Raw genomic sequence first — 17,704 nt, forward strand, 5'->3', positions numbered from 1 at the left:
ATCTGAGGCTAGTATTTCTTGGCTGGGCCCTGAGATTAATATTCCTTGACGAGGCTCTTGTTCTACAACTGGGGACTATCTCCCCAGGCGTTGTTTACCTGACTTTGCTCTATGGGGAGTTCTTCCATTGTTCTATTTGGTCACTTCTAAAAAGAGTATAGAATATGTCATTTGAGCTACTTCCACTTTCCTAGCCTGATGCTTGTTGTTTAAAGATGGGATCATAGTGACTTTTTTTTTTTTGTTTTTCATTTTGAACAATCTCAGTCCTTTTTAGACCAGAATGCTGGACCTTTTACCAAATACAATACTTTGTTTAACAGAATTCACCAAAAATAAAAGACAACATTCTTATCAAAGCAGGTCTTGCTATTCAATACGATACATGAGTAGAAATGCAATATCAGCCTGTCAGCATGTCAGCCTGCTATGAGGGAAATGGTCCTGAGAATCCTTTATCCATTTGAAAATGTCCACTGTAAGGTGGCTCTCGGTGCCTCAGTTGGTTGAGCACCCCAGTTCAGCTCAGGTCATGATCTCATGGTTTGTGAGTTCAAACCCTGCATCAGACTCTCAACTGTCTGCACAGAGCCAGCTTCGGATCCTCTCTCTCCTTCTTTCTGTCCCTTCCCAGCTTATGCACACTCTCTCTCTTTCTCAGAAATAAATAATCATTTAAAAAAATCCTGTAGGCAATATGTTAATTATCTCAAAGGCCTTTCAAAGGGAATCATAGGTAAGCATTTGAATCGATCTTTACCGTTATGCCACTATTTATTTTGACAATTTTTTCATGGTTTAAGACACTGGGTATGCTAACTGGTTTTCTTTTCTAAACTAGCACCTTCTGGCCCCCGGTTAATTTTCTCTAAATTCTGCTTATCCACAGTAGGTCAGGTGTTTTTTCAGCTCAGCTCTTTCTTGGGGTTAACTCTTGCACAAGTATCATTGACAGTTTCATCATTTTGACTGGAAATCTGATGACTCAAAGAGTGGGTCTGACATAGTTTAATACGACAATTTCTTTCTTTCTTTCTTTCTTTCTTTCTTTCTTTCTTTCTTTCTTCTTTCTTTTTTACATTTTATTTTTTAATTTTATTTAAGTCAATTTAAATTCCAGTTAGGTATTATACAGTGTAATATTAGTTTCAGCCATATAATATAGTGACTCAAAGCTTCCATAAAACACCCAGTGTTCATCACAATAAGTGCACTCCTAATCCCCACCAACTATATTACAATTATTTATTTTGTTGTCTCTGAATTATTAATTATGTTAATATATGTCTTTCTCACTCTCATCTTATTAGGAAATGTCCCTATGACTTCTCTTAGTATTGGTCTTATTTTTGGCACTAAAATGTTTGACCAGTTTGGTAAATTTTTTTTTGTATGACATGGTATTTGGAGCCATCTTTTTATTTTATTTTATTTTATTTTATTTTATTTTATTTTATTTATTTTATTTTTTCAGGGGTACAGTTGTCAGAACACTATTTTGTGAATAGTCCTATTATTATTTTTTTTTTTTCCTTTTTTGAGATGGCTCCATCACAGCAACTAACAGCTCATATCCATTCAGCTTATTTCTGGACTTTCTATCGAAAGTCTTTTCATCTGTCCTTCTGGGAATGCTCTGGAGTTTACTGCATTATGCTGGCATTTTATCATGTGCTTACTATCTGCCAGAGCTAGTATCTGTTCTTTGCATTTCTTCGTCAGGACTTTCTCCTTTATACTTGTTTGCTCATTTTCCATGTGATTTTTGTAAAAACTTTCCTCATAAAAAAATGTTATTTCATTAATTAATTCACTTGGAGAGAATTGAAATCAACATAATATTAAAGAATGTGATGTAATTTTGTATCGTGAGAACATCATCTGTTTGCTTCAATAGTTTCTTAAGTTTTTTTTTTTTTAGGTTTTAGTTATATCCTACTTAATAGAACTTACAGGTATATTTAATTATAATTGTACTTATAGGTATAATTAATTTTCATTGCTATTTCAAATAGGTTCCTTTATATAGTTAGAATTCTTAATTGTAATCGACTGAATAAGGCACACTGGCTCTTTCTGTTTTTTTATAAATTTGCTTGGAATATTATTGATTTGTCTTATTTGGGATTGATTTCAGTTGATTCTCTTCCATCTTATAGATACACTGTCATTAAATCTGCAGATAGATAATTTATTTTCCCTGTTTCTTATGCTTTTAGTACTTCATGAAATTTTATTTACATTTTCTAATTGTTTTGATAGACTCAGGTATAAGACTTGACATTTAGAGGAAAATTGAGGTTGGGATAGCTCTGTTTTACCACCTTAAAATATTCTTATTTTCTCTTTTCTTGAATTTTTATTTTCAAAAAAAAATGTTCAGTTTAGTCAAATAGTTTTTATCATCTATGAAAAAATTCTATGATGTTTTTCTAGGAGTACTGATTTGATAAATTACATCAACCAGTTTAACAATATTGAAATATCCTTCAATTCCTGGAGTAAACCTCACTAAATTATGTGGCATATATTTTTAAAATATGTGTTGAATCTATTTATGGTTTTAGATCAATATTGGTAACTGCTATTTTTATTTTATATTCTGTAAAATTACTGTTACATATTGGTATTAACATGTGTTCAATTCATAATTGAACATGGAAGATCTTTTCTTTTTAAGTAGCTGGAAATTTGTTCGTAGCATTTTAGTTATCTGTGTTTTGGAGATTTACTAAAATTACCGCAAAACAGTCTCTGATTCCCTAATGCTTTGGTTCAGTTTGTTTCATTCAGTTTTTGTTATTATTACATTGTTTGGGGCAACATTCTCCATGGAAATCATTTTATAGACTTTATTTTCTTCGCAAGTTTTTGAAAATTATATTTCCCTGCAAATTATCTATCTTAAACAGGTTTTCAAATTTATTTGTATATTTTAAAACAAATCTATTTCATTTGATTCTTATAATTCATATTTCTATGACCATTTCCTGTTCTTTCTTTCTTTTTGTTAAGACTTATCATTTATTTATTCTCCATTGCTACATTATTAACTTATCCATTAATTCTTTTTTCTTAGCAATATTCTTACAAGCATTAAATGAAATGATAATGCTCAAAAAATGTCCTTAGTTGGTATAACACTACTTAAACTATAATACTATAGTATGTGTAGAAGTATTATAATATTAGAGTGTATATAAATCATTCTTTGGATACTTAATTCAATTGGCCTTAATTGCTTATAAAGTGTGCAATACAATTAGAGAGAAGATATCTAGAGATTCACATTTTCAGCTGTTTCCATAATTTGGTTATTTCTTGTTTTATATGTTCCCACTTTTTCCTTTTTTCCTTTATTAAAGGAGTTAAGACTTTTTCTGGTTGGTTGGTACTTGTAAAAGAACAATCTTTGGCATTTATACATTAGTTAAAATATTCTGTGTTCCAACTCATTGATTTATATTTAATATGTTTTTTATATATGTCTAGAATTCTTATTTCTATGTTACTGTATAAAGATATGTATAACTATTTTCATTGAAATGGTAGACATTAGCATCATGAAGCACTCTTTTCTTATGTAGTGGACATTAACCTGAATTCCAGCTTACTTGGTTTTAAGATCACAATCCTGCATGGTGCACTTTTGCTCAATATATTATTTTTCAGCCTTGTGAATCAATTTTTACATGTGTCTCTTCTATGAGGCACAGATTTATATTTGTTTATATCCAAAGAATAGCTACTTTTTATTTTTTTTAATTTTTTTTTAATTTTTTTTTCAACGTTTATTTATTTTTGGGACAGAGAGAGACAGAGCATGAACGGGGGAGGGGCAGAGAGAGAGGGAGACACAGAATCGGAAACAGGCTCCAGGCTCTGAGCCATCAGCCCAGAGCCTGACGCGGGGCTCGAACCCACGGACCGCGAGATCGTGACCTGGCTGAAGTCGGACGCTTAACCGACTGCGCCACCCAGGCGCCCCAAGAATAGCTACTTTTTAAAAGATGAATTCACTCTATTAACCTTATTGATATTGCATTATTATTATGGAGTTTTGCCACTATTTGGTTGTATTTTCTGTTAGCATGTTTTTAAAATTTTTTTATTAATATTTGTTTAGTTTTGAAAGAGAAAGAGACAGAGTGTGAGCAGGAAAGGGGCGGAGAGAGAGAAAGAGGCACAGAATCTGAAGCAGGCTCCATGCTCCCGGCTATCAGCATAGAGTACGATGTAAGGGCTCAAACTCACGAACTGTGAGATCATGACCTGAGCCGAAGTTGGACGCTTAACCAACTGAGCCAGATGCTTAACCCACTAAGCCACCCAGCCGCCCCTCTGTTAACATGTTTTATTTATTTATTTAAAAAAATAATGTTTTTATTTAATTTTGAGACAGAGCACGAGCAGGGGAGGGGCAGAGAGAGAGGGAGACACAGAATCTGAAGCAGGCTCCAGGCTCTGAGCTGTCAGCACAGAGCCGGACAGGGGGCTTGAACTCACTGAGTGTGAGATCATGACATGAGCTGAAGTCGGACACTTAACCGACTGAGCCACCCAGGTACCCCTGTTAACATGTTTTAAATCTTTCACTATACAATCTGTTTTCTTTTTTTTTTCTTTTTTTTAATGGTTTATTTAGAGAGAGAGAGAGAGAGAGAGAGCGCGAATGATCAGGGAAGGGGCAGAGAAGGAATCCCAAGCACAGAGAGAATCCCTGTGAGATTCACGGAGAATCTACACTGTCAGTGTAGAGCCAGTCACAGGACTCGATCTCAGACCCTTGAGATCATGACGTAAGACAAAATCAAAAGCCGGTCAATCAGTTGAGCCACTCAGGCTCCCCTGTTTTCTTTGTTCCTGTGTTTAGTTCTGATATTTGAGTATTTGCATTTTTATTCAACTAACACCTGTTATTATTGAAATATATATATATATATATATATATACACATATATATATATTATTGTAGACATTTTCTATTCGTTTCTTAAATTTTTTTCAATTTTTTTTTTTTTTTTTTTTTTTTTTTTGAGAGAGACAGACACAGAGTCAGTAGGGGAGGGGTAGAGTGAGAGGGAGAGAGAGAGAGACAGAAACACAAACAGGCTCCGCACCATCAGTGCACAGCCCGATGTGGGGCTTGAACTCTCAAAACCGCTAGATAATGACCTGAGCTGAAACCGAGAGTCGGACACTTAACTGACTGAGCCACCTAGGAGCCCCTAGTTTCTTATTAATAAATGAAAAATTAGCAAGTCTTCATATTTCTTCACTACTTTCTCCATTTTCACTTGGTAATATTATTTTTCTTACCCTACCTTTGAATAGCTTCTCATAAAAATGGGTATTCTGCATGTGTGTTTGGCCTTGCCTTCCATACCTCTCCAAACCAAAATATTTAACACAAACTTCTGCTCCCACTCTTACTCACTGAAGTGACTTAATTTTCCATTATGATATGTAGCACAATTACTAAAAACAAGAAGTATAATCTTTTTTTTCTAGGGACAGCCCTTTTCCTTCATGAAGGATATCTTTGCTGGTCCTCTGGTATCTCAGGATCTGTCCTGCCTACCTCTCTGCATTTAGTGAATTAAACCTGTTTTCTTCTCTCATCGAATATGGAGTATGCCTGTATGATTTCAGCATGAGGAATGAAAAAAATGATTCTTTCCAGAGGTCTCCAATAATTCTGGAAAGTGGGCAAGGTGAATTCTTTCATCTTATTTTTTACAATGAAGGATCAGAAAAAAATATATGGCTGGTCTGGATTTACAGCCATCATACCAAAGAGCTAAGACTAGAAATGCTTTCTCTCTCTATCCAAAGAGGTTGTATTGAAAAGTATTGCAATATGTTTTCACTCTTATGTGGATCCTGAGAAACTTAATAGAAGACCATGGGGGAGGGGAAGGGAAAAAAAAAGAGAGGGAGGGAGCCAAAACATAAGAGACTCTTAAAAACTGAGAACAAACTGAGTGTTGATGGGGGGTGGGAGGGATGGGGTGGTGGATGATGAGTATTGAGGAGGGCACCTGTTGGGATGAGCACTGGGTGTTGTATGGAAACCAATTTGACAATAAATTTCATATTTAAAAAAAAGAAAAGTATTTCAGCTACGTAAGATTACCTGTCAGCTATGTCTGTATAAGCTCATGTTCTTTTATTATTAATAACAAAACATGTATTTGTAATAGCAAATAATTCTCAATAATGTGATGTCTAGCCATGTCATGATGTAACTCACCAACACTGACTGGTTCTCTTGATTCTTGTCTCAAACTTGTGTACATCTCTAGTTTTTCCCTTTTCTCCATAATTCAAGGAAAGCCAAAGCTCTTGTTAGTTACACTGCACATGTATTCAATTGATGACATCTTGCACACGTTTGCAATAATGTATTAATATTACACCACGGAGTACATGGAATGTGAAGCCTTCCCCATTTTGAGCAACTATGATTATCTTCCAGACGTTTGCTGAAAAGGATGTGACAAAAAAAGAAGGGGTGTGTTAAAAAATGTGGTGTAGTTTTGTTCTTTTGTATAGTGATGCTCTAAATAGCTCTGGGTATAATGAAAATCTTCTGATGGGGTTAGCAAAATAAATCTCAAATGGAAGACATAGGGAATTCAGAACTCAAGCAGGCAGGACACCTAAAAAGAAACACGTTTCTGTGCTTTGGGAAGCTCATATTTCAACTTCATAGTTGATAAGTGATAGTCTGCTCAGAGGAACGACTCCAAAGCCAAACAGGCCAGGGATGGGCACATTCTATGCTTATGTGCCATATGTCTTCTCTGTGTGTTTCTATGTTTTGACATAACAGAAAAAAAATAAAAATGTGAACACTTAACTTTTTCAAAATTTTGTCTCTTGGAATGAAATCAGATATATGATAGATTTTTTGAAGACTTTGGAATAGAGCCATTGACATTTGACTTTGACTTGCTGAACAGACTTCTCTAAGGCACCTGAGAATGTATACAATGCATTCCTGGAATGAAATTAACGAGGGATTGAATTTGAGTAGCATTATGTATTTTTAAAAAATCAAAGAAACGGTGCTCTTTTGTACACAGGCTGATTAATAACATCGTGGGTTCATATTTTCACATAAATTATTTAATTTGTGTCAAAAATTCACATATTGTCCATTATCCTAAGTTGCAGATCACTGACTTAAAATTAGAATGTGACATTTTAAATAACGTCCCCAAAATGTTAGAGTAAGTAAACTAATATGTCTTTATTAGTCCTTGAGAATCAATTTCAAAAGCCTTTAGATTCTGATGAAAATTATGCAAATTCCAGCATACTATCATCCTTATAGTTTATGTTAATTTGACATTAATGTTAGCTGCCTATCTCACTAACAATAATCCATCTGAACTAGCAGGCTGGAATACCAATTACTGAAATGAGTGGAGCTCATCCTTGAAGTTTCTTTTCTCTGTTGCAAGTAGACATATGTCAGCACACAGGGAATAGCACAGATGTATCAAAGTCTTTCAAGTAACCAGGCATCTTTGTGTAATGGAGCAGGCTGTGGTTGACATACTAAATCTTAAAAAGAAAAAGAAGTCACTTTGTATTGAGAACAAAAAGAGCTGAAAAAGAGAAAAATTGATGTGAAGATATTCTTGTACATTTAGAGTCATTATTAGAGAATGTTGACCAAGTAGATTCTCTACCGCACAGTGGATTAGTATGCACTTTATTGAATTTGTTTGTGAGGAATTCAAGATGCTAATTGATTTTTTTAAATTGTTTGTTTGTTTATTTATTTATTTATTTATTTATTTATTTTCATTTTCTTCCCTCTTGGCTCTGGCTGCTGAGGATGAATTACTTCAATTTCACTTTGAATGAAAGTAAAAGTTTTAAGAAAAGGAAAATGGCTTTGCCATTCAAAACAGTGTTATTTGTGTTCAAAGGAAGAGTTAGCTGGAATCTATGAATTTTTGTGCATCTCTTTCTTATAGTAATGGCATTTTTTTTTACATTAGACTTAAGTTGAGTAACTGGGAACTCCTTGAAGAAATCCTCCAACTTATCTTCCTTGATGTTTTGTGGGAAATACAAATACAAATGATTCAAAGAGTATATGCCAATCCTCAAATGCCTCAGTAATTATTGTGCCACCTGTTTAATGATAGTATGATAGGTAAAAGGTTACTTAAACATATTATCCCTTTATATACTTACACATTGCATTGAAGCATTAGCTAAGATCTTATCTCTGTGTATATATGCATTTTCCTTGTTTTTCCCAATAGATTATAAGGTTGTTAAGGTTTAAAACAAGGCTTAATTAATTTTATACTTTTCAAAGTGCTTGAAGCAATGGAAATTAAATTTTTTTCTAATTGTATTACAAATATATAAGTGGGTGGAGAATAGTTAAATACACCCCCCAAAGTGCTGTAACATGTCAATGACAGTTATCACAAACGTATATGGGGAGTAGATGATTATGAAAGACATAGAGAAGACAGCATAAACTGATAACTTAGAGGAGATAGCTCAAGTGTCTGGACAAGAAAATTGATCCTGATATAATAAAAAGTTAAAGATAAGCTACCAGTTGAAATAGAGCTACCCAAATGGTAAAAAGGCTCCTAAGATAAGGAATATTCTTGCCGCCTCAGATATTATATTCTTCACTGATTGAGTTTCATGAAGATGCAGTGATTACACAAGAATGGGGATAATTTAGAATGTATATTGTGAAATGTTTTGAATAGAGAGAATCATAGTGAACATGCATATACCTTTCACCTATGTAAACAACTATTTACATTTGCCAAATTCATTAAAATAATTTTTTGCTGAAATATTTTAACATAATTACAGAAAACATCATAATTTATCTCTAAATATTTCAGTATGCATTACTAAAATTAAGAATATTTTCCTCCATAACAATGCTATTTGCACAGTAACAAAATTAATAATAATTCTCTATATTGTCCACTCATACTGATATTCCAGAATAGAGATTTTAGTGTCATTGAATTTTGACATGTATTGTGCAAATGCCTGTCCAATCATTTTATTTTCCATTTATGAGGAGAATAAACTTGTGTTTCTGATGGATGGGCCTGATAATGCTTTCTTTTTTAATATATAAAGTTGTTTATTTATTTATTTTGAGAGAGAAAGAACAAGCATGAGCAGGAGGGGCAGAGAGAGAGGAAGAGAGAGAATTCCAAGCCGACTCTGCACTGTCAGCACAGAGTCCGACGCGGGGCTCAAACTCTTGAACAATGAGATCATAGCCTAAACCAAAATCAAGAGTTGGACACTCAACGTACTGAGCCACCCAGGAACCCTGATAGTGCTTTCTTAAAGAGCTTAATTTTGGTATCATAACCTGAAAGTTGCTAAGAGAGTAAATCTTAAATTTTTTCACCACAAAAAAGAACTGGTAATTATGTGGCATAATGAAGTTGTAAGTGTTAGCTAATGCTATGGTGGTATATCTATATCTATCTATATATATATCTATATATCTATATCTATATCTATATCTATAGATATATGAATGTATAAAATCAACAGGTTATACACCTTAAACTTATACAATGTTATATGTCAATTATATTTCCATAAAGTTTGGGGGAAAAAAAAGAGCTGACTTGTAGGGATTGTTGAAAGGCCTTAGGATGAAGCCAGTGATGAATGCATCTGTTCAATTAGAAACTGATATCAAAAAACAAGCTGTAGCCTCTGCTGCCCAGTTCTGGGGCTTTCAACGCGGTCAGGTGCTGACATTCATTTCCTGTATATATTTGCAGAGTGGCCAAAAATTGAGTTTCTTTTCCAGAGGGTAAGTCCAAGCTACCTCCCCATAAGATAATGAGAGATGTGAGACTCGGTATAATTTGTCCTTATCGGGCTTCTACCAGTAGGTTTCTCTCATGTATCTGCTTTGAACTTACATCTTGTCTTTTAATATTTACACATGACTCTTGATCAAACATGTAATACCAAAAAGAGTAGAAATGGAGAGGGGGCATGTAGAGACTCACATACCCGCTGCTATTAAAGGTACTTCCAGGGGTATATGCCAGTAATTGTAGGAGTGGGAAAGGTATTGCTATTCCTACAGTAGTCTTAAGCATAAAACAGATCTGTATATTTTCCAATTTCAAAATTTCTTTCAAATGACAAGTACAAGAAAAATAGACAAGTACTGAGATCATTTCCAGATATACTAGAGATGAGATGATCAAAGTGATACTGAAGTATTTTTTTTATGTTTTTTTTAAATTTTTTTTCAACGTTTATTTATTTTTGGGACAGAGAGAGACAGAGCATGGACAGGGGAGGGGCAGAGAGAGAGGGAGACACAGAATCGGAAACAGGCTCCAGGCTCTGAGCCATCAGCCCAGAGCCTGACGCGGGGCTCGAACTCACGGACCGCGAGATCGTGACCTGGCTGAAGTCGGACGCTTAACCGACTGCGCCACCCAGGCGCCCCATACTGAAGTATTATATAACATTAAAAAATTACAAAAGGAATATGTAGGAGTTAATGGATAATTGCTCTTCATGGTTCCCTTGGAAAACAAAGGTTAAAAGGAAACTATTTGCCTTTGTTCTCCTTGAGTAAATGTAAATACCTTAAAGAGATGCACAGATACAAATCTACTGAACACATCCTTTGCTCTTTGTAGAAGCAAATGAGGTACTCCAATTATCTGAAAGGGATGCATGGGAAAGGGAAAGTGTATGAACTTCCATCTTCTACATAGCAGTATTTATAAGGCATCCTTTCTAGAAGAGCAAGAAGAAAAAGTGCAAACTGCCCCAAGATATTTTGGTTGTCCCATCTGAGTAATTCTAAGACCACATTTGCTCTTTCCTGACACATACTTTAGGGGAGCATGGCAGTATAAACAAATCATCCATATAAAATCAGTTCCAGGATCACAATGGAACCTTTTTCTATATTGTTCCAATTCTTTCCATCTGATTATTTAGTACTCGCCACCTTACCTCACATATACTGTTCCTTCTCTACTGTGCATTATGCAGCATGAACGATCACAAAACAGATCCCAGCACTGTTAAGATCTTCTTGAATAATTCTCGCATCCATCCAGCCCATCAACCTAAGGTTTAAGGTTGCACACTGCTCTCCTGTACCCATGAGCTACAACACCTAGATGTGTATACCATTTTTCTCCCCCATACTCTTGACATTTCCTCTATCTGTGAGTTTTATAAAGATGTGTGCAATCTGATAAATATGTGGATGTTTAAACCCTTCAGTCCTGACATGAAATTTTATTATTAATATGTATAAAATATATTTTATCATGAAATATATTTTTGATACATATTTAAACCTGATTTAGTTCCAGGAATAAATGAAAATAATTTTCAAAGAATCAGAAGAAAAAACAAGGTAAAACAAATTAAAAATAAAAAAGAACAATTCAATGAACTTTATACTTGTTATTATGTACTTTTATATATGTTATATGTGTTATATGTGTTTATATGTGTTATAATTTAATAATTTATATACACACATACACATACATACATAAGGAAGAAAAGTAAGCTAATTAAATTTAACAAAAACTAGAGGTACATGTGATTTGAGGAGGAGAAATAGCACATGACAGTATATGCAATAAGTATCCCTAGGTTGCAGATGACATATTCCAGTAAGGTGAATGTTTATAAATGTTTATTGCCTTGATATGGTGGGTGTTGTCATGTCACTTCCCAGATGATCTCTTCAGAACATTGGTAGGCAGAATTCTAAGATTGCCCCATGATCTCATCCCTTGGTATTATATCCATTAATATGGACATGAATATATTATATTAGATGGAAAAGGGATTTTGTAGATGTAATCAACATTACTAATCAGTTGACTTGTTATCTGGGTGGGCCTGACTGGAATGTATGAACCCTTTGAATGCAAATATTTTCCCCTGATTGGCTGGAGAAGCCAAAGTTAGATTCTGTGTGGGAAGGATTCAATGCAACATTGCTGGCTTGAAATGTAGAGAGCCACGTGACAAAGAATGTGAACAGGTTCTGGAATCAGACCAGGAGCCCTGGAAAACAAGGAGACAAGGATCTTAGTCCTATAACCACCAGGAACTGAATTCTTCCAACAACCTGTAAATGTTTGCAAATGGATTCTTCTGTAGAACCTCTAAATAAAAACCCATTTGACTTTGATTTCAGCTGTGTGAGATTGTCAGCAGAGAATCTAGCTTAGCCTGCCTTCACTTTTTCTGATGTAGAGAACAGTGACATAATTATTATTATTTTTTGTTTGTTTGTTTTAAGCCACTAAGTTTGAGCCATCATCAAGAGCTAATGGCTGATGGCTCAAAGCTGACGGACTGAATGGTTATGCTCCTCTAAAATTATGTTGAAAACCCAGTCCCCAATGTGATGGTATTAGGAAGTGAGGCCTTTGGGAAGTAATTAGTATTAGATGAAGTCATGAGGATAGAGCCCTCATGAATGGGATGAATACCCTCATAAGAGTCATGCCAGAGCATACTTTTCCTTCCTGCTCTCTGTAAGAGCAGTCTGCAATCCAAAAGAAGGCCTTCACCTTGACATCAGACTTCCAGTCTCCAGAACTGTGAGCAATACATTTCTGTGATTTATAAGTTACTCAGTCTATAATACTTTGTAATAGCAGCCCAAACAGACTAAGACATACTCTATAGAAGTTGCCTTTGTCCACAGAGAGCTGACTTGACCATGGCATGCCCCTCTTTGAAGGGTTACCCACATCCAGTGTTTGGTTGATATGGGGTATGAAGGTGTAGGCTTTGTCTCATGTAAGTCAACTCTGAAGGACCATCCTGGCTTCAAAGCTTCCTATGATATTGACTAAGATGTCTGTGGTACTGCATTGCAGATCAAATTCTATTTCTGCTAAATCCTTCCTCTCTTCCTCATTTACAGTTGTTTGTGAGGACACATCCCAATAACTTCCTCCACCTAGATACTCTTGTCAGAACCTGTTCCCAGATACTCTTTTCAGAATCTGTCCCCTGGAGAGAACACAGTCTAACACATCTCATGTTAGGTAGAGAGATATATGCAGATTATATTTTTTCAATTTATTTAATTTTATGTCAAGTATATGATAGAAATCATACACACACATATGCACAAACACATATATACTTTTTGTAAATTCTGAAGCAAGTCATGTTTCTAAGTATGGTGAGTGTTTCACAGAAAGCTAAATATTCTCTGTATCATTTCACACCTTCCTCCTTTTGGAAATAGAACCCCTATGTGTTAGTGTAGTACATGGTTATCCAGATATGGTGTACATTTCTCTGACTCCCATGCAGCTGGATGCAGTCATATGGTTAATTTGTCAACAAAGGAATATGAGCAGAAGTGATGTATGTTATTAACATGCCACATGCTTGAAAGGAAATTGCTTATTCTCCATTTACCTTCTTTGCCCCTTCTATTACCTGGAAATGGTGACGGATCGAATAAACTCAGAAGTTATATATAAAGGAGAGTCATGCCACACTGCCAACTCATGTCAAGACTGATACTGGAAAAAATAATAAGTTTTCATTATATTAAAGCCAATTTATTTTAGGGTCTCTTGATAGCAGTTTCCCTGAATTTTTTGCAATGCTATAGAATTATTTGGAGAAAATGTTTGTGTCCTTTCTGCTTTACTTTCATAGATTTTAATGAATAGAATTCTTCCAGGTATGTCACTTGAATACACATAATTCCTACTACACCATACAAGTGTTCTGAAAATAACACCCCGGAATTTACCAAGTCAATTTTTTCCTTATCTATAAAAAATTCAGTATTTCTATGTAAACTAAGCATGTGCGTGAAACAAGAGACTTATTAGCGTAAATATATTGAAACACAATGAGGCATGTCTATAGGATGATGACACCTTCTTGTTATCCTAATGTGAGTGTATCTTAGACTTCTTTCCATGCCCATGTGTTATATTAAGATGACTGGGTATTGATTATGGAGGCAAGGTCTGCCTTGAAATGTTTGTGGAGAGATAAGAGAGTTAGTTCATTGGAAGATGGAGCCTGGTAATAATGGAGAAGAGATAAGAGATTGATAGGTTTGATCTAACCATCAGAAAGGATGTCAGTGCTTTAGGTGATAATTAGCAGTTTCCAATTCTGAAACATTTTTGTAAATGACTTAGTTACTATATGTTCACTCTTTTTTTCTCGTAGTGGAATCCTTTGTGGTGTATTTGATGTTGTTCTTTCTGAATTCCATTTGTGTGTGTGTGTGTGTGTGCACGGGTGCACGCGCGCATGTGTGTGTGAATGCGTTTAGAGTGAGGATCAGGAAAATTGTAATCCTGTTTTATTCCACAGCTGGGATTTATACTATAGGAGTTCCCCCAAAAGGAACAAAGTCAGCATGATTACACGGAAAGATAGTAAATTAATGGAGATGCTAAACAAATAAGAACAGTTTGAAATAGCAGTTAATTTAAAACTTAATCATATAGTCAGCCTAGGAAGCACGATGATTCTGGGGGTATAGATGGTAGTTTATTTCCTTTATATCTACATAGTATTACATATGATTTTGCTGCAAAAATTTCTGGTTATTGCTTGTTCCAAGTTATCCTTCAGGAATTTGGTAGTGAATAAAAGATTGGGTTATAGTTCTTCCTAGTGTGACAATAGATAGTCTCACCTCTAGAAGATATTGCCTACTTATATTGTGAGAAAACCATCTTGGCTAGCCCAAGTGGGTAAATGGATAATGTGAGAAGGAAAGCAAAGATAACATTCATAACTGTACCAATGCTAAGTAACAAAACTGGGCAGGATCCTAATTGCTTATCTAATTTACTTAATATATTACTATTAGGTATTAAAGATCTAATTTACTTAATGTTACACTTTTTTCTTTCTCTTCCTCTGGAAAAAAAGTAAGACCCCAAGTACAATATGATGGAAGAGCAACATTTTATTTCCTTCTTGCCTCTATTGCTGAGAAGAATTGCTCCCATTTATTGAGAGACTTCTATAGGCGTTGTCTCAGATGAAATTATTATTTTCAGACTCAAATCATTTGATGGCTGATTAAAATTTCAGCATAGAGAAACTGCTGAAGTTCACACAACTAAAATGTGCCAGAGCTGAGTTTTAAATCCAGATCTGCCAGACTCTTTCGCTTGTTACCAAAACATATTGCCTCATAAATATTTGCTGTTTGGATAATTGACTAATTATAGCTAATATTATATGACACACCAAAACTGGATTGTACAAAGTATTCTACCCAGCTTGCTGGGAAAATTCCCATTATGCTCTCTAAATAAAAGCTTTATGTTAAGTAGTGTTTCTTAGATGTTAAAATAGTGATTTTGGAGATAATCTATTACAATCAAAGTAAACTGATTAAAAATTTGCAATGTACATGATAGGACAAGAGTCTCTGTCACCACCCCCCCTCCTCCCAACACACACACAAAGTCACTTAGTTATAAAAGAATTATGGAAGTTGCTCATGAAAAGTCAGTGTCATCCAAAATAAAATATGGGGAAATGATTGAAGCGGTTCTCGTGGTTATAAATATTCTCACTCAGTTCTAATCCATAATTTTAAAAAAAAGAAAACTCAAACGCTTTAATTTTTAAAAAGAAAGCTGAGCATTTGAGCTCTTCTGCTAGCAGAGTGGTACCTGGCTGTTAAATAAGCTGAGATTTTCAGTATCTAAAATTTCACGTCTCACATTACACTCCTCCCTGCCTTTACATCAAGTTCAAACAACTTTTATTTTTAAAATATCCTCTACTTTTCCCCTCCTACAGCTATTCTCACATTTCAGCCCACTCCTTATCTCTCTGCTTTATGAAAGTGTATTTCTTTTCATTGTTTTTTCCACTGTTAAAAGTGAGCATTCTCACTTCATTAACTCATTTGCACTAAAACTTCATTTACATGTTTGCCCTTGATAGCTACTTTTTTCCATAAGCCTTCTCTCAAACATCTGAATTATTGTGACATTTTGGACTAATCCCAAGCATTAGGAAAATGTCTGTTTCAGAGACACCCTAAATTGCACTTAATATTCAACTTCATTTGTAAAGTGGGTATGATAATATGATCTTAATAACAATGTTTAGTGAGTCAGTAATTATAAACTGTGTGATCAGTGTTTATTAGACTCATTGTAATTTGCTTATGTAAAATGGAGGTTAAGTCATTAACCTTGGTGCTTACCTCAAGATTGTAAATGGACTTGCTTAGGTTGTGAAGAGAATCAAATGAGATAATGTAGATGGAAGTTATTTTTAAAATGTTTATTTCTGTGTTTATGGAATTTATTATAATCTAAAATATTTAATCAAGTTTTCTAAATGATAAATAGCCCTCTAAATAACAAAGAATGCAAAGGAGAAAGCTAATGACAGTCCCAGGCTAGCTGTAAATTTTCTTCTTTGTTCTGAGTACTCTGCCCTTTTTTCTTTTTTCTTTTTCGTTTTCTTCTTTCGCTTTTCTTTCTTTTTCTTTCTTTCTTCCTTCCTTTCTTCCTTCCTTCCTTCCTTCCATCCTTCCTCCCCTCCCTCCCTCCCTCTTCTCTTTTCTTTCTTTTTTTTCTTTTCCTTCCTTCCTTCCTTCCTTCCTTCCTTCCTTCCTTCCTTCCTTCCTTCCTTCTTTTCTTTTTCTTTCACGTCCAAACCATTCTTTTTCCACATAGAACCTCATGGAACTCTCTTACTCAGTTTCCCAGTATGGTCTTACTACTTTGTAACTGTTCAAAAGATTCCTGCCTTAGTGATCTAGTTTAATCTTCTTTCCTTCAGTTTACTTGGACTTAAATATATATAAATAAGTGTATTCATACCTAACTGTAAGGTTGTAAGTGTTCATCATTTATGTTCTAGTCATTTTTTATGTTTATTTATTTTTGAGAGAGAGAGAGACAGAGCATGAGTGGGGAGTGGGAGAGGGCAGAGAGAGAGGGAGACACAGAACGTGAAGCAGGCTCCAGGCTCCGAGCTATCAGCACAGAGTCTGAGTTGGGGCTCAAAGTCATGAACTGTGAGATCATGATCTGAGCCAAAGTTGGACACTTAACTGACTGAGCCACCAGATGCCCCTACATTCCACCAATTAACTAATAACCTAGTTATGATTTTATACAGTGTTCTTTTAAAATTTACATTTTTATCACAAAAGAAATTTGTTAGCTGATCTTGAACTCAGATACATTCAGATTGTGCTTTATGTAGACGCGTCAAATCATACCAGTTTGGTATTTTTTTTTACTCAAACTCAGCTTTCTCATGAGTGTCCAACTTATGAGAGAGGACCAATGTATGTTAAATGAAGATATACCTATTTTAAAAGCGTTAACAATATGTAGTTTATAAGGGATATATTCTAAGATGAAAACTATGTAAAAGCTTTTACATAGAAAAAATGGAAAAAAATCTTAATGTTAACTGGCATTTTTGCCACAACTTTCAAGATTTTTATCAGACTGACATTTAAGTCTTTTTTACTTCTTTCCTTGAAATTGAAATTGAAATTAGAATAGTGATATATCAATTTAAACTTCATGTAAATGTTTGTATTTTATTTTGTACCATCTGGTTTTGGAAACATATGACAGCAGTTACAGTTAAATTCACCTAATATCTGTGCAACATTATTTTTCACTGGCTTTGGACA

The sequence above is a fragment of the Lynx canadensis genome, chromosome B1, assembly GCF_007474595.2.
Source record: "Lynx canadensis isolate LIC74 chromosome B1, mLynCan4.pri.v2, whole genome shotgun sequence".
NCBI classification, from domain to species: Eukaryota; Metazoa; Chordata; class Mammalia; order Carnivora; family Felidae; genus Lynx; species Lynx canadensis.